We start from the raw sequence: 18,813 nt of genomic DNA, 5'->3' as shown, positions 1-18,813 counted from the left end.
TATCATTATCTACGCAATAAATCATCTGCGTTACGTTTATATATAATATTTTTGTAAGGAATATTGGTGGTTTGAATTTTTCCCCAAATGTTGATATTATATACAATACCCATACATGTTTTGTGTGAATGGAATATATTATGATTCTGGAAGTTCATTTTATAATCTATCATATAAAAGGAAGGTAGTGCATGCATATTGTACTTCTTTAATATAACCGTTTTCCTGAAGCTCTGCAAATTGCTCTGAAATGACGCGATATTTTAGTGTACTGTATTTTCCAAAGTAATAAACAATTTTTTTAATGGGCTGAATGAAAGTTTTTTGTTAAATTTTTTGGTTGTACCCAACCGATTTTGTGTACGGGTAAAAACGTTATATTCAATCAAAAGTTGGTACACTGTAGGCCTCTAACGCTCAATGCGGAATGCCGTCTGCCCTACGCAAACGTTGTGTTGTCTTACGTTTGAAATAGGCTAGAAAGCCTTAGCCTACGTAATAAAGTTGTACAAAAACATTCTATAGGTGGGCCCATTTAATGTTGTTAATACTACTATTACTTTCATAAAAAATATTCGTGGGTTTTCACTATTTAACACAGTACTACATTCGTTAGGTTTTTACGTACCGTACCTCTCTTGTTTTATACATGTTTCTATCAAATTTTTAAAAGTTTGGGCTTATATGCTCGACACTGAGAGGCATAATTGAATTTAAAAAAGGTCAAACTGTTTTTTATGTTATTTATTTGAATCGCGATTTGTTAAAAGGGCATTAGTCCATTTTTTTGAAAAATTCACTTTTTCACTGTTTTGCATTCTTCAGACATAGATTCATCTAACTGTGTTAGAAAGGCACACATCCACCACATAGCATAAGCTACAGAGCTTGTTTGGTATTGAAAGTTTTGTTAAAAGGGCACTAGTCCGGGACTTGTGCCCCTTTAACAAACCGTTTGTTGGCAGCACTGTCTCCAGCTGTGTTGTTTAGTTTGTGTCTCAGCTGTTTCCCATTCCCAGATTGTTGTTCCAGACTAACCTTCTGCATTTCAAGGTTATAACTTGCTTTTGTTGTAAAATGCTTTTTGTTTAACATGTCAAACGGTCTTGTGAAAAGGCAACTTAGGAAATATGACAGACTCTTCACCCCCTATGAAGTTGTGGAGCAAATTGTTAAAAGCAGCATACCAGGCAAGTTTTTGGTTAAGAAAGTGAACTGTGATGAAATATTGGATTTCAAAAACTGGTGGGGCAAGCATTACAAACTCCGCACAGTTTCTGATGAGACGAAAAACTTGAAAAGAGTGTAGGGTTTGCTTTGGTATTAGTAAACGATACCATTTTGTGTATAGGTCAGACTTAAAAGGGTACATCACGGCCTATTCCACAATCAATGGCCTAGACAAGCAAAACATTTTTCATGTCTGCTCAATCAGGTACGCCTTCAGCTCCAACCAGACTTGCATACCGGGAAAATTCCCTTGAAGGAAGCCAAGGCCAATGACATCAAGAAAGCTCTTCAGTATGTACCAGTAGAACATCTGGAATTTTATAATGAAATTGTAAATGGACCCATTGGAACAGCTGAAGAAGATTTGAGTACCAGAGGTTGAGACCTTATAACACATTAAAAAGTGACCAGCTAATACTATGGCTCAAAAATATTTTCTCAAATAAAATTAAATGTTTATTTTATTAATTTGACTAATTTATAATCCAAATGCTATCTATACCAATCTACTAATGTAAGCTATAAAAGCATAAGTTTGATCAGAAATTGTTTATTTTTTATACTTTTTAGTGCATTTTGTTAAAAGGGCACAAGTCCATAGTTTTAAATAGCAACCACCGTGGAAGACAGCATCAAGTATGACCATCGTTATCTCCTTTATCTTCTTGGCGTGGGTAGGCCAAACCGGGACACTGTAAAATAATATGAATGGGATCCACGGTGTTGTTGCTAGACATGGCGTCGGAGCCGTGGAGGAGCCATGAGGCCTTTTATTGAGGTAGCAAGTTTCATTGGTGTCAAGCCCATCATTTGATGAACTGAGCTTCTTCGCCATCTTCGTAACACCTCCGAATGTCCACTTTAAGACCGAATATACCGTTTACTTTAAGATTGTCAACTCTGTTGTTTCTTCACCTGAGGCGTTGACTCTTCAAGAGCTGGACGTTGAACGCTGCTGCCTAGAATGCTAGTACTGGAAAGAGATATTAGCTTTTTATAATGCTAAAGATGACATAATTTTCCCACGATATTGCAGGACAGTCAAAGAGTAGGTATTCAGTAGTTTCCTTTTTTCATTCAAAAATCTGCTGTCCTAGAAAAATGTCAATTCTGTGACGATGCCACAATGTCTCGTAATCAAACATACAACCTGAAAAGAAAGTGATATATTTAAGGAGTGAAGATCAGTTGCCCTGAGGAAGGTGACTGTAGAACCAGACTATTAATCCTTGGACCCAGGTGAAATCTCCACCTGGTCAAATGTTCAGTGTGAAACCACCGATTTCTCTTCACCAAATTACGAACAGCTGCCTCCACAAGTCTACAGTGCGTTAAGGACCATTACTGTATCGCCCCGACCTTTTCCCAATGGGGCCCCTAGTTTAAAACCCTATTAAGGATGATACCTAGATACTTGACTTCAGACTTCCATTCCGTGGGAAAGACTATCGCAAAATTGGACTATGCCCTTAATCTGACGACTTCTTGTAAAGGCAACAGCGAGAGCCTTGGCAATATTAACACTAAGACCAAATCCACCACAATAGTTTCTATTGTGTTCAGAGCTGCGTTGGTTACCTCCGTGACTGCAGTATCAAATTTGCACTTCACAGGAATTACGATCTACCCTGGGTGAAGATTGTTCAATGACCTATTGAGATCGTCCGTAAAGTTTCACAGGAGGGGGAAAGGACAACTCCGGGGACAACACCTAGCAGTATGGAAAGAATACCAAGAATAACAGTAGCTTTAAATTGCTTTAAAATGTTGTCTCAATTTTAATTTATGTTATAAAATATCTCAGACCGAAATTTGTACAGTTGCGATTGGCCGCGGGCATCTTAAAACTTTCTATCGGTTGTGACTAGCATATAACTTATCCAAAAGTTGTATAACTTCAATTTAAACTGGCTATAAATTATGGCAATCATGTGTTCACCATTATTCCCGTAATGGTACTGTATATCATTTAGGGGCAGTATCGCCGTTATTTGAAAAACTTTACGACAGAATAAAACACATATAGCAAGATGGCCTGTTAATTCTAAAACTCTTGCTAGTTTTTCTTTGCGAAGAAAACACTGAAATTTAACCATTCCTCTGGAAGTATACAAAGTATATATGATCGTTATAAGTAAATGTATTAACAAACATAATTTCTGGTTGATCGTAATTAAATACATTTTACGTTTTTACAAACAACTGTATGTGTCCAAGATTTTTGTTTCTAAGGTTTCAATACAATAGAGTTTTTCAGTATTTGGAAGTGTTGCGGGTATCATCCCAACCTTCATAGTCATCATACCATCAATGTTGTACAAATTAACCGTCTGAACTAACAATGCATATTTTTCGAGATGCTAGATCCCTCTCAGTGAAATCTACATTTTTTCATTAAACCGACAGGAGTATGTATTTCTGAGCCATATGTACACAATTTATAACACAATAAATAAAACACAATAAATACCGATGTTTTTTAGTTTTATTTATTGTGTTATAAATTTATGACATAATTTGCTAATTAAAAAAGTCAGTGAAAACACATTGGTTAGTAGAGTGAAACGCCGCCTACCGCATCAGAATACGACGATCCAGTCAGAAATGGCAGCGTATAATGTACTTCACAATGTGTACCTAAAACAACCCGCCATTTCTGATTGGATAAACCTTTTGAGATGCGGTTTGCGGCATTCAACTCTACTAAGTGAGCTCTTTCAAATGAGATATCACTCGACCCATGCTTCAATTTAAGATTTCCATGTTTTCCTCTGTGGGCCGTCCCCCCATGGTTGGCATGTCATGGTAATAGCAAGGGAAAATAGTTTACATAGCCATATGACACTGTGCAAAGTTTATAGATGTTATCTCCTATGGTTTTAAAAATATTAAGCCGTACCCATACTTTTCAAACACCCTGTGTATATATATATATATATATATACAATTTCAATAAACATTGAATCGCAAACAGTACTTGCTCCGCCGGGAGTCGAACCCGGATCTCTCACTTGCCGGGTGAATGTGCTACCATTACACCACAGAGCGCTTACTTTTTCCGATTCAATTATTTTGTATTTGGCCATATCTGTCACATATGCATTTAAATACGCAAAATAAAGGCAATTGCCATTTATCCAATTTAATGTATGTAATGTAATGTATATATATATATATATATATATATATATATATATATATATATATATATATATATATATATATATATATATATGGCAACATTTTGGCATTAGTGGCAAACATTTTACCACCTTAGAGTCAGAATAACAGGGCATAGATTTGATATCTTTCATAAAGATAAGGAGAAGCCAATGGCCAAACATGCTGCTGGGCACAAAAAAAGACCAAATTGGTTAAGATCTTAAAGGAACTAATAAGGTCTTCCCTTATCCTGAAGAAAAATAATGTTTTCGTTGCATATTTACATTATATACAGTTATTTTCTTCTTAATTGTTGTGTTTCTTGTTCTTTTGATATTTTTATTTTGCTTCCTGATGATGTGGGTATAAAATCCCATGAAATATAAAAGCGTTACATCTTTGTTTTTTTATTTAAATAAGTGAAATACTGTAACAGCCGATTGGCGCACTACCATCGATGACACGAAGCCTTTTAGTAACAAGTCTGTCTTCTACACTCCTTATACACTAGTGTTTATTTTCCGTTAAAGCTTTCAATATTTTTTTCATCAAAATTAATACGCATACTAGCAAAAGGCATGTAATGAAACAGTTCAAATATCATTTATTAAAAATCGTTATAATTAAATGTCATGTTTTGTTCATTGGCACTTTATTGTTTTTCGGCTTAACCCCTCAAGGTCTCAGTCCTAAATTCCCTTCCTCGGGTCTACCACCTGCTGTGCACGAAGCTGTTAAAATTCTAACTATCAAGACAAGTTTTGTACTTTCTAAATTAAAAGTAGTGTTGAAGATAATTTACAAGCTGTTCTTTGACCATTTTCTCGAGCACCCTAGCAAACACGCTTAATAGTGAAATGGAGCAATAGTTATTTTTCTCGGTAAATGTGTTAGCTTTTTGAAGTTTGAATACTTTAGCTAAGTTTAAAATATCAGAAAATATTCCATACGCCAATGTAAGGTTTATAAAATGTAGAAAAAAATAGTACTGTCTGTGAGTGTAGAAGTCAGAACACCGTCATAACCAACAGTTGACTCGCCACGTAATGCGGTAATGTGGCTGATAACATTCATTTAAGTGACAGTCTGAAGTGTGAACAATGAATCCCACCCGTAATTTGCATAATCGAAAATCAATATAATTATTGAGTGGGCTAGTCCCAGCGATAAAATCTGTTGTCAAAACATTAACACTAGAGATAGGCAGTGAATTAACAAGTAATCAGCTACTAATTGTGAATGAATTTAACAGATTTTTTATTAATGGACCTACTGATCTGGCTGCCTCACTTGAGCAACCAAATGAGCACCAAAGACTTGTTAATGAGAGGTTGTTCAGGACAGGCTCGCCTCCTCATTCCATGTTTTGGCTTCCTGTAGCAGAAAATGAATTAGTAAAATTGATAAACTCGAAATCCGGAAATAAGGCACCTAGGGCTGATTCTATCTCTAGCTTCACAGTAAAAATATATTATCACACAAGAGGGGTGTTTCCTGAAAAAATAAAAATTGCCAAATTTGTGTCTGTGTTTAAGAAAGGACAAAGTACATCCGTTGAAAGCTACAGGCCAATATCATTACTATCAGTTTACTCAAAATTATTACAAAAATCGTTAAATTAAAACTTATTCCATTTTTGGACCATTATAACTTTATAGCTTCAACACAATTTGGTTTTAGAGAGGAATGAACACGGAAATGGCTCTACAATATTTTATATCATAAATTCAATTCAATTTGAATAATCCACAAAGTTCCAAAGCATCAGGTTTCTTTGTATTGAGATTCCACACGAACTCAGAATACGAAATCTCAATGTTCGGTTATTAGTACCGAAGTATAAGTTTGCCTCCATCAAATTTTATCAATGCACACTGAGAGCGCCAGCTACTAAGCCAACCTGTCTCATTGATAACCGTTCCACTCCCGCACCCAGCCCATCCAGTTTATAAACCTGCCCACTTATCAGTAAACCAGTATAATTATCTCTGGCCTATTGATGCTTCCGAATTGTGAAACTTTTTAGTACCTTGACAAAGTGATTTATAATTTGTTTAACATTCAACAGACTTCATTACTTAATTATATAATTTATTGCTATTTATAGTTATACGCAATAATTGGTAACACATCACGGACACTTCAGTGTTGGAGTGTTGCAGTCTGTCCCCTTGTTTGTTTCTAAAAGAGATATGCAACTTAAATTGTAATGACTTTCACAATCGAACGATCTACCTCCGGTAAACCGTGTCTGGTTATTGGAAGCTATACATATAGAGAATCACACGTACTGGCTAGTGGTGATGTCGCATGGAGGTGTCTCGGAAGTACGTGCAAGGCGTCAGTAAAAACAAACACTGATCGTATTTCCATACTGGTACACAAGGACTTCCACACGGGGCGGCATCCTCGTAACGTGTCCCCTGCTCATACTCAGACCAAGAAAACATCTACGGAACCACAGTCCCCTGTAGATTCACATGACCTGCCTTTCTCATCCTTAATCTCACAACAGATAAATAGAATTAGGTGTATAGAGAGATCCGTACAGACTGAGGAAGAATGCCTAAAGTCTAAAATGACCATTTAGACAGAATCGCTGAGCTTACAGAGCGACAATCAGCTCTAATTGATAAACTTCAGAGTCTCCATCTCGAGCTAGAAGCAGAGAAGATCGCTGCGAAATCTCGCTCGAGTCCCGAGATGGTAAACGTGGCAGTAGGGTGCGAGCCAGAAAAAGTTGGATTTTACTATGCAGACGGACTTGTTTATTCCAATGTGTGATGTCCTGTATTAGAACAAAAGATCTGTAAGGTCGAGGGTATTATTGAGAAACTGCATTTAAGTTTTAAGGAATTGCATGTAAAATATAATGATTTACGAGAATCACATGAGTAACTTCTCTATCTGCAAGGTACTGAAACCAGAAATGACGATAGTTTGTTAAATAGGCCCTTGGAAATTCACCCTGATGTGCCAGTTACTAATATGTTCAATGTACTTGGATCGAAAGACGACACATCAACAGAAAACCGTAAGAACTGATCTGGGTGAAAAACAACACCAAACCAAAAAAACAAAAATTGCAGTAAGAAAATCTACAATATTGAACAAAAAATATCTAAAATAAAACTACCTCAAAGTAAAAGTAAATAAAATAAGGAACAAAACACAAACAAAGAACATATCCGCTTAAAATCAGCCAAACATATCCATATTTATGGGGACAGTCACGCCAAGGGTTTGTCTCAATACCTGCAAGAAAAATTACCGAGATCCACAAACTTGTTTGTTTGTTCTAATCCTAGTGCCACTTCTGATAGTATTATTAATAATGCAAGTGACATGTCGAAGGACTTAACAAAAGAGGATATTGCTTTTCTGATTACTGGAACGAATGATTTGTCAAGGTGTACGCCAGGAAACTCTCAACCAGAGTTAGTACCAACTTTAACAGTCACACAAATTCGATTGTGGTTTCACTCCCGCACCGGCACGACATGCCATATCATTGCCATACTAACCAAGAAATAAAGCATGTAAATAATAAACTTCATTCGCTGCTTAAACAAGCATTTCCTCTTTGTTCTTCATTCGTGTCTGGGCGGATGTGCGTATCCACTTACATCCGGAGGATGTTTGTTTCGAATTGTAATACAAGACTTCCTTTCCAGTAACTATCTGTAAATTGATTCTATGAATTTTGTTATACTAATAATTACGTATGTCTTACACAACACGCAGCTAGAAAAATAAAATAAATTATTCTCTTGTGAAATAGAAAAAATAATTATTAGAAACCATGAGTACTAATTAATTAATGTTATGCACACAGGGCAACACAGATGGGTAGGCCGAGTAAAAACCTGCACTTCAGCGATTTTATCAAAGCGAACACAACCTTCCGCATCGGGGCTGACTGATAATGACTGCGTTTAATACCAGTGCGAATATTTGTCGTATTCATAAATACTTGTAGTATTATAACGGCCGTAGACTGTAGTACTACCTTATATATTTTTCTCTTAAAACAGTTGTTTATTTATTCTTAATATTTATATTTACTGTATGCTACATGCTTCGTATGTGATATAAACTTGGCTTAATTTATGTATATACGGAGCATTTAGCAGGCATCTATAGAGTAGGGAAGATTCTTGTTTTTCAGGAAGTGAAACATTCCCACAATACCCGGATGTCCAATATATACAACTGAAAAGATTACAGTCAATGATAATGAATCTGAATCGATGACTGATTCGTCCTCCCATCAATTCTCCTCACTCAAGAAGAATGAGACTTCTTTCTGTGTTAGACCTAGGCATCTACGAAACAAATGTCCCGCTAAAGATTCGATTTGAAATGTTTGTGAGAAAAAGGGACATTGAGCCATAATGTGTAATTCTACAAAGTAATTTAATGTAAAGGACAATCACTTTTAAAGCAAAAGAACATAAGTAAACTCCATGACATCATTCGCATTGGCTGCATATCTAAAATGTCTATCCAAAGTAACAGTTCCCTGGTTACCAATGGAAATCAAGTCGAAGCCTTACTCGACACAGGGCGCTCTGATATCTGAGACTGCATTGATGGGATACATTGTGGAAAACATGTCTATGCGCCTTGATCCAAATAGATTCAAGTCTCTTTTACAATTACCCGACCCACACGACAATGCAAGTCTTAAATTACCTCTCGGTATGCTTTCTTACTATGCCAAGTGGATACCAAAATCCTCTGGGAAGATTAGACTCCTTACTAACTTAAATTCATTCCTTTTAAATAGTAAAGCAAAGCTTGCCTTCAAGACTTTAAAAGAAGAAATAGACTTCCATAATGATGTAGTTGATGAGACTACCTCTTTTACTGTCGAGACAGATGCGTCTGATTACGCTATAGCAACCACGCTATCACAATCTGATAGACCTGTATGTTTCTTTTCAAGAACCCTTACTAAATGTGAACAACACCCGCCGGCAATTGAAATGGACGCCCTTGTAATATTTGATTCTCTTCAAAAGTGAAGACATTTCCTGATTAGACGGCGTTTCAAACTTATTACAGTTCAAAAGTTGATTTCAGCCACAAACATAATGAAAAAGTAAAGAATAACAAAATTCTGGATAGGCAACTGTAGATAACACGATACCCTTATGATATTGTGAAGCGATCTGGCAAAGAAAATATTGTAACAGGTGTTTTTTCTCTGGTTTCAACTCGGGAATATAAAAAACTTTATCAGATGATGCGCACAGATATTGGACACTGGGTATTGTGAGAATGTTTCACTTCTTGAAACGCAAGAATCTTCCCTACTCCATAGATGATGTGCGTAGGATGTGCTACATGCTCCGTATGCACAAACATCAAGCCAAGATTCTATCGCATATCTACAACTACATTAGTTTACGCTCTGGCACCTTTTGAGAGACTAAATATTGATTTAACAGGACCAATCCCCTCAGTTACATGAAACAAATACATTCTAACCATCGTCGATGAGTTTTCAACATATCCATTTGCTATTCCACGTTCAGATTCATCAGCATCTCCAGTGATCAAAGCTTTATTTATTTATTTATCAACGGTAATACACCATTTTACAGATAAGGATATCAAGATGACAATACAGATTGTAGAAAAACAATACAAAGGTATCAATAAATAACAAAACAATAAAATATTGCAAGCACGTCAACCAACAATAAGCCAGTTCAATAGGCAAACTAATAAACTAAATCAACAATTCAGTAAATAGAGGTAATACGAGGAAAGCAGTATAAATAATAACAATAACAGTTTAACAATAATAGCAATAGCTGACATAACAATGACAAGAAACAACGATAACATACATAAACATAAAAACAATAAGTAAGCTCGAGATATAATATATTTATTTATATAGGAGAACTCCATTCCGGAAAACAAACATTCACCGGGGAACCTGTCTCCGGAAGACTCCTCTGATCACAGATTGGCTGTCATCAAAGAAGTCGAACCGGCGACACAGCTGGTTGCCCAGTCGATGCAAACGTGGAAGAGGGCCGTGCATGATGTAGTTGGTGGGGTGCGACCGACCAAAAAACAGGTTACATGAGCGGGTCAGTCTTGAAGCTCGCAGATCAATACGACAGAGTAGGTCAGGACAATCGACCGTGCCACGAAGAACTCCCCATAGGAAAAGAGCATCAGCCTGTTGCCTTCTAGTAGACAGAGGGAGAAGTCCAAGAGAGGCCTCAACTAGATCAATGGGTACATCAAAATAGTTGTGACCCAGCCTAAGACCGACAGCTCGGACGAAGCGTCGCTGGATCCTGTCTAGACGTTCAATGTGATTGTGCTGATATGGAGACCAGACAACAGAACAGTATTCAAGTATACTCCTTACCAAGGACTTATATAGGATATTCAACGCCACAATGCCAAGACCATCCCTTGCAGCTCTTAGTAAGAAGTTGAGCATTCGTAGGGCTTTGCCGCAGATGAAGTCAATATGCTTATCAGGGCTAAGATCTGCAGAGAAGACGACACCCAGATCACGGACGATTGTACTGCGAGATAGTACAGTTCCATTGAGCACGTAGTCTGATACCACAAGAGGTTGGGCAGAGCGAGTGAAAGAAACCAATGAACATTTGGCGGCATTTATGCTCATAGCGTTAGTGATGCACCAGTTCTCAATTAAGCATAGGTTCATCTGCAGTCTCTCAGTGTCAGAAGGGTCCCTAACAGCACGGAAGACCTTGACATCATCTGCAAACATTAGGCAGTCAACATTTAATGACTTAATATAGAGATTGAAGAGAAAGGGGCCCAGGCGTGACCCCTGAGGGACACCAGAAGTGGCGGTGAAAGGTCTTGACAGGGCGCCAGCGAAACTAACTAGGAAAGTTCTATCATTTAAGTAGGAGTGAAACCAAGAAAGTAGGCTACCACATATACCATAACCGTGAAGTTTGGCCAGAAGGTGCCCATGGCTGATAGCATGAAAAGCTTTGCTAAAATCAATATAAACACTGTCGACCTGAACGCCACTCGAGAAGGCAGACAAAATGTAATCCACATAAACAACCAAGTTGCTAACTGTTGACCTACCCCGGACAAAGCCATGTTGCTGCGGCGCTATGATATTTTTGAATTGGAAGCTCACATAGTCAAGAACTAAGCTTTCGAAAATCTTCCCCAGAACTGGCTGAATAGCAATAGGTCGGTAATTGTGGACATCAGAAGGATCAGACGACTTATGAATTGGCACAATAAAACAGCTCTTAAGTCCATCAGGGAATATACCATCCTCAAGTAATCTATTGAAGATGACTGTAAGTTGAGGCGCAACAATGGGAGCACAGAAGCGCAAGACGGATGGAGGAATCAAGTCAGGCCCAGTTCCCTTGGAAGTGTCCAATGAAGAAAGTTTTCTCTCCACATCCTCAACCCCAAACGAACAAGACGACATATTGATCTGGGTAGAGAAGTCAAACTGAGGGATGAGGTCAGCCGAAGGTCTATATACGGATGCAAAATAATCAGCAAATAGGTTACATATACCCTCAGGACTAGATTCACGTTGATCATCCGAGAAATATTCGTTTGCTCTGGTAGACTCAGATTTCAAGTTCCTGACAAAACTCCAGAAAGCCTTGATATTTAGGGGAATAGAGTTGTTAACTCGCTCCATGTATGTTGCATGGCAAAGGTCACTCAGCTTCTTACAATGGTGTCGGGCCCTCCGGAATTCTAAATAATTCCCATAGTTACCAGTAGCCTTGTATTTTCTGTGCAAGATCTTTTTGCACACGACAGCACTCCTCAACTCAGGAGAAAACCATGATGGAAATCTACACACACCGCCTCTCTTCAACGGAGTATGCTTCAGAACAATATCATGAATGGTCTTTAGAAAACTTGTCGAAAAAATCATGACTATCAGGTATATGATAAAAACACCTCACCACAGCAAAGACTAAGCTCATTGTAAACTTCTTGAGTGTTGCATCGCATAAAGTTATAATTCATTGCAACATTGGACACCGACCCACAGGTTTGTACGGGTACCTCGATGTGAAGAGGAGGATGAGCAGCTTCAGAAGGCAAGACAGGATCAGAGGCAGGAGAGACGACATACTTCTCATCACTGCTGAATACAAGGTCAAGCATAACCCCTCGAGCATTATGGACTCTATTAATCTGATACAGTCGGTGCAAGGACATCAGGTCGCGCAATAGCTGAGATGACTTATTACTGGCAGGTGGAGACATGTCAGACCAATTAACATCAGGGAGATTAAAATCACCAATCAGCAGTACCACATCATAATCAGGACCAGTACTCAAAAACTCTTCAATAATGTCGCAGAAGTTCGAGTAGGGTTCAGCAGGTTTATTTGGTGGTATGTAAAGTCCAGCAATAAACATGGATGGACTTAACGATGTCTTGTTAATTTGAAGAAATACAGATTCAGTTGTGCTAATGCAAGGACTAAGTTCGGTAACCATTATTGAATTCTTCACAGCCACCAATACTCCACCACCACTAGATTTGGAACTTGTGGCAGAAGATCTATCAGAACGAAATACTTTGAAATTAGAAAGGCCAAGCTCGGCTGAGGATATGTCATCACTCAGATTGGTCTCAGTCAAGACTACAATATCGTATACAGAAACAGGGATGGACTGTTTGATATCTTGAATTTTAGTTCTTAACCCATTAACATTCTGATAGTAGACACTGGTGACTACGCCGCTCAGTTTTTGAAGCCTGCTTCATTATCTTCGGCGTTCCATTCACGTACCTTATAGTGAGATTCTTCTCTCCCTTCTCTGAGCGCACTTTGAGCTGGTCCCTCAAGCTGTTGAGATGATCACGTTCACGGGGTGTACGATCTCTTGACACTCTTACATTAGCAAAGTCGGGATCGATGCCACGAAGGACGTTTTCATCAAAGTTTCTGAAGAACTCAATGACAGCCTGTAGAGTAGGAAGAATGAGTTTTAGGGGGCGCACCTTTTTATTAGTCGCAGCACCAATACGGTAGCACTTGAAGGTAAGATCAGTTTGGGATGGACAGAAGGCATTAATCAAGGCTTGAACCTTATCTGAATCGTGACGCACTCTCATAGCCACATCGCCACTTTTGCTTTCAGATAAGCTATACACAATAACATTATTGGCACGACGAGCTCTGTCATTAGATTCCTCCAGTATTGATTCTAGATTTTCAGTTTGAGGGCAATCTTTAAGTGATTGAACGTCTTGCTGTAAAGCAGTTATCTTGGACTCATTAGCAGAGACTCGAGGCTCCAATTCAGCAATAGAAGCTTTAATGCTGGATAAATCGTGTTTTATATCCTCTATTCCCTGTGACAGGCCATCAAGCAAATTCAGTTTATTAATAACACGATCAAATTTCGAGGACAGATCAGATATTTGAGCAGACACAGGTCTAACGCACTGTGAGTCTACACAATCAACGCGACCACAAGACCAGTTCTTAGTAGTTCCATCAGCAATCTTCTTGTATTCACCGGCAGTAATCTTGACGCAATCTTTACCATCTTTTGAATACCTGCATACATTCATTCCGATCAAGGTTCTGCTTTAATGTCCAGCGAAATAAGAGATTTCTTACATTCAAAAGGAATTGCCACATGTCGCTCATCACCCAACAATCTCCATAGATAATACTCAAGTAGAGAGCTACATTACTTTCTGTAAATCCATTTATCTAAATTTAGCTTTGATCTAATTTGAATAAAACCATTTCAGTTTGGTTCAAACTTTAATCCATTTTATAAAATCGACATGGTCCCTTCAAATAGACGTATGGCGGTGACGGGTCTGGGCCCTCTGAGGGCCCCGACCTCGATAAAATGGTCCAAAAAAACCGGTTTTGAGTACGTGCCTGATGATAACAGAACGACGGAGCAAATGAAGAATAAGTTGGGTTTGTTTTTATTTTTCCAGAGACAAGTCTGCACAGATTCTGTCTATTTTGATAAATTGGTCTATCTGATAAATTTAGTCTTCTGTTCCCTGCTCCTCCCGCTACATCCAGCTTACTCCACCACTACTTTATTGGTTTCTCAGTAAACTTTTACCAGGAAAGCGTTATAAAAACTGGTCATTTTCTAGCCTCATTGCTTGCACGATAATTGCCTCAGTTGTTACAAGTTACTACTGAGTAACCTAATACCACAAAACTTATAAGAACGCAAAATCATTCAGCCCAGATGTTACTACCGTATACGTATATAACGGTACATAACCGTCCATTCCACAACCGTTGTGAACCGCTTTTTAGGTTGGAGGTGGTTTGTTAACCGGTCAGTGCTGGAACTTGACAAGTCACAAAGCTGCTGATTAGTTTCAGACTAAACTTGACGTCAAGGTTGGGTTGGTCGCTTTATTTCTCATCGTAAGAAACTGTTAACACTTTAATGTTAGTAAGTTTTAGTATTAATATTATTTTATCCTATAAAGAATAATTTTGTCTTTTATCAATCATATTAAAGGTATTGTAATTTGTAAAATTGATGTGAAAATCAAATCATATTAGGTCAACTATGGTGCAATTCCGTTGTGCTATTTTCACTTGTTAAAATGCATTACATATTTGTATGGTGTAATAGCTATACTATTTCCATATTGTTTTATATTTAAATTGTGAATTATTGACAATCGTCATGCATTATGTATAATGTCAACGTCAATAAAGATTTATAATTTCTGTTGCTATGAGCAAACGGACGTGGCGTGTTCCAACAAACACAAATTAATTGTACCCATTTTATTTGTAAATTCAGCATTTGTCTAATTTTGAAGGTAAACGATTTTGTTATTCAGTATTTTTCAATTTGAGTTAATTTGATAGTGATAGTCTTCTAGGCCTAGTCTTCCAGGCCTAGTCTACCATAGGTTAAATTATACCAAGTATGCTAGCTTGATTTTGAACTAAAAATGGCTAGTATATTCATAAATGAATGGTTGAATGAAAGGTTCTTTTTCTGATTTTTCTTTCTCAAATTTCTTGTACTCAGTTGTATGTTATTTAAGTTACATGAAGGTATATGACTAGACAGTCAGCTCAGTAGTGTATTGTTTCCTAGTAGGCCTAGGCTTGTTATGAATTATTGTCCTAGGCTTTTGGTTGCAGTGTAATAATCAGCCATTATAACAATCAAATCATCAATATTAATGAGTATCGAATCTTAAATAATAAGAGATATTATGAGTATCTTATATATGTTGTGATTGTCTAAGGCTACAGTGTAATAAGCGGCTACTAACACAATCGGATGATGAATATTAATCTTAAATATCGAACAGGACATTTGACCTGTAGATATTCATAATTTAAACCATTGAATACCTCAGCGTTGCTAATTTTGGCAGTAAGATGAAGTGCATAAAGTTCCAGCGTCGCTAATTTTGACATTTTTTATTTCAATGTTTTATATAGTACAAGCTTATTCGACCAAAGAACCAGATAGCTGTATTCAATAGATCCGAACTATGGATAAATACGTGTTCCATCTTTATTTTCCTTACTCTTTGATCTGTTAAAACATATTTTGTTTAGGTACTTGGGTATTTTCTGGAGGCCTCTATTTTTGGATGAGTTTTCCCTATCTGGGAGACCAAAATAAGTTACAGTATTAAAAAGAACAGACTTTAACCGGTTTGAAATTTACAAGACTTTACGACAATCAATGGGAAAAAAACTAAAAGAACAACGGTACTTTGGGATTATACCGACCACACCCAGACATGAATCGTTATTTCACATTTCGTTTCTACTGATTACTAGATTAGCGTAGAACAATATTTCGTCAATATAAAACAGGAATTGTCTTATCGCAAACACCTCCCCATCCTCAGACAGAGGTCAAAGTCGAGCGTCTAGTAGATAACGTGATTGCAGAGTCTCGCCGCCCGTTCAGCTGGTGCATCGCTTTGTTGTACTTCCGTGTTTTACCTCTACATTTCTCCAAACACAAAAATTCAACAAAAACAAACATTTACCAAACTAAACTTTTTATTAAAAAAACACTCAAAACTTGTTTTTATTCTTGATCACATTCCGCCACCCAAAATGCGAGTGCCTCCGGCCATCAGCGCGGGCTTCGGCAGCACCTTCGGTGCTGCCCCGCGCTGATGTCGACGAAAGAAAAACATCCCTCGAGATAGTACCTATCAGTAAAATATCAAATTCTAGAGGGGCTAATCAGAAATATAAATTGAATTGTAATGGAAAGGCAATGATGTACCGTGCAAATCACGTGATGCCGCGCGGCCTGCCGTAATCAGGATTCTCGAGAATGATAAGATAACAGCGACAACAATACCGATCACAATACCTGGAAATGCTTGTAAGTTTGTAATTTTGTAATTGAAGAGTTGTTTTTTCGTTGTATCATGTTTGTTTCTATAAATTTCTATTTTTGTGTTCTTCATACTGGTGTGGTCGGTATAATCCCAAAGTACCAGAACAACAATTAACTTAATAATTCAAAAGTGACAGGTGATTGATGCGTCTAGGCCTATTTGTAGGGTCGCCATCTAGGGCGATTTGGTGATAAGAAGTGTGACTAATTGGTTATTTTTTTATTCATTATGAAGCAAGGAAAGTACTGTAATAGGAATATATAATGAAGTTTATTTTGGTCCCTGATAAGGAAAACTCTTTTTAAAAAAAGTGGGCTGCGATAATATTAAAGTACCTATGTGATGATTTTGTGAAAATTACACTATTATTAAGTAATAAACTGTGACAAATTAAGTACAATTTATAAAATGTTGGTACTGGGCAGCATTTTGTTTGTACATATAATGCTGTTTGTTTTTATTGTAGAATCATATATTATACATGAATTTTATTTAGTATTTCATGGCCTTTATCATGATATATCTGTAAAAAATGTAAAAAAATATGTAGAAAGCAACAAAATTTACTTTAAACTTTTTATTTTATAAAAAGTGGGGATTTTTGTATATAGCCTAAACAAATGTAATTTTGTATTCTAAATATCCATAGAAATAATTGCATGTTTTCTCCATTTTGTTAGTAACAATTTATTTAATAAATCTTGAAAATCAAATGAATAGCTTTTTTGTAAAGACTAGTGACTAGTCGCTAAAAAATGTTTCTCTAATGTTGGACTACTAGTCACTAGTCGATATTGCAGTCATGTATTTAATTAAAGTTTTGCTATCGAAAACAAAACTTATACCAATTATACCAAAGTAATTGTGATGTTCCACTGATTAATTTGATTTATAGTTTATTGAATAATAAAGCGTAATAAGTATGTACCAATATTATAAAGTTGCAATACAAATTTTTGTTTGCCGTGCCTAGTCGCGCACTTAGGGAGTGCACAAAAAAAATGAGACTTTTTCCCTATACTTTTGCTGTGGGAAACTTCGCTTAGGAATGAGTTTGGCTACATAACTGCGTTTAGAATTTATTTCTCAATAAGATCATCTGCTTCAAACATCTGTTCGTTGGTATATGTTGCAAAAAAAGACCTTCGACGCAACCATTGTTTGCAACATTTCTGTAATGTTAGACGACTAGTTTCACTAGTCTCTAGTATTTTGTTGTTTCTCGTATTATTATTAGAGTTGTGTTAGTATCAAATGACATCAAACGTTTACTTGTGAAATTGTAATTAAGTGGTATTGATATCTTCATGGAATAAGAAAATTATAAGTGTTCATTTTATGATCAAACGTTATAATTTCTAAAGGACTATAGCTGCCATATTGAATGATGCACCGGCATTACTCATTGTGAAGCTTTTATTTCTGAATTCTAAGCTTGTACCGTTTAAACGATACCATGATCAATGGTTTATATGTGATTCATTTATTGTATAACCCTTTGACCGCCGTGAGCCACTATAGTGGCTCGCTGTATGCGGTACCTTGAGCGCCGCAGGCCACTATAGTGGCTCGCTGTATGCGGTACCTTGAGCGCCGAGGGCCACTATAGTGGCTCTGTGAACTTTACGTCTTTGTCCTTATAGTTTAAACATAATATATATAAAATATATTTAAATATATTTATATCAACTTTGAATTGTATTGCTCTGCTTCATTTCAACTATAAAATTTTGATATTTACTTGTTTCTATAGTAACAAGTGTATCTTCATCCTACAGCGGAATTTTTGAAATTTTTTGAATTTTACTTAAATTACAATATTTTATGCAATTTCTGTGGAATATGTTTGTAACTTTTAGTATATGCTCAAAACAATACGTACTTTTAGGTTAAAAAACGTTATTTGAGCCCAAGTTACTTATTCAGTGTGTTTTTGGACCTCAAACTTAAGATTTTTTATTTTTTTAATTACGACAAGCATACATACTACTAAACAAATGTAAACAAAATAATAAAACTGTAATTTATTA

The 18,813-nt window shown here is 36.8% G+C and overlaps 1 protein-coding gene across 1 annotated transcript in view; it reads left to right on the top strand.

Moving 5' to 3' along the window:
• The first annotated feature begins 14,719 nt into the window (after positions 1–14,719).
• LOC124358318 (protein argonaute-2-like) overlaps positions 14,720–18,813 on the top strand; it is a 206,365-nt gene continuing 202,271 nt past the window's right edge. The window contains exon 1 of the mRNA XM_046810617.1: positions 14,720–14,837. The gene's annotated coding sequence lies outside the window, so the exon portion shown is untranslated. The remainder of the gene's footprint in view (positions 14,838–18,813) is intronic.

Source organism: Homalodisca vitripennis, chromosome 3, assembly GCF_021130785.1.
Source record: "Homalodisca vitripennis isolate AUS2020 chromosome 3, UT_GWSS_2.1, whole genome shotgun sequence".
NCBI classification, from domain to species: Eukaryota; Metazoa; Arthropoda; class Insecta; order Hemiptera; family Cicadellidae; genus Homalodisca; species Homalodisca vitripennis.
The sequence above is the reverse complement of the archived record's forward strand: the minus strand, read 5'-3'. Positions and strand labels throughout refer to the sequence as shown.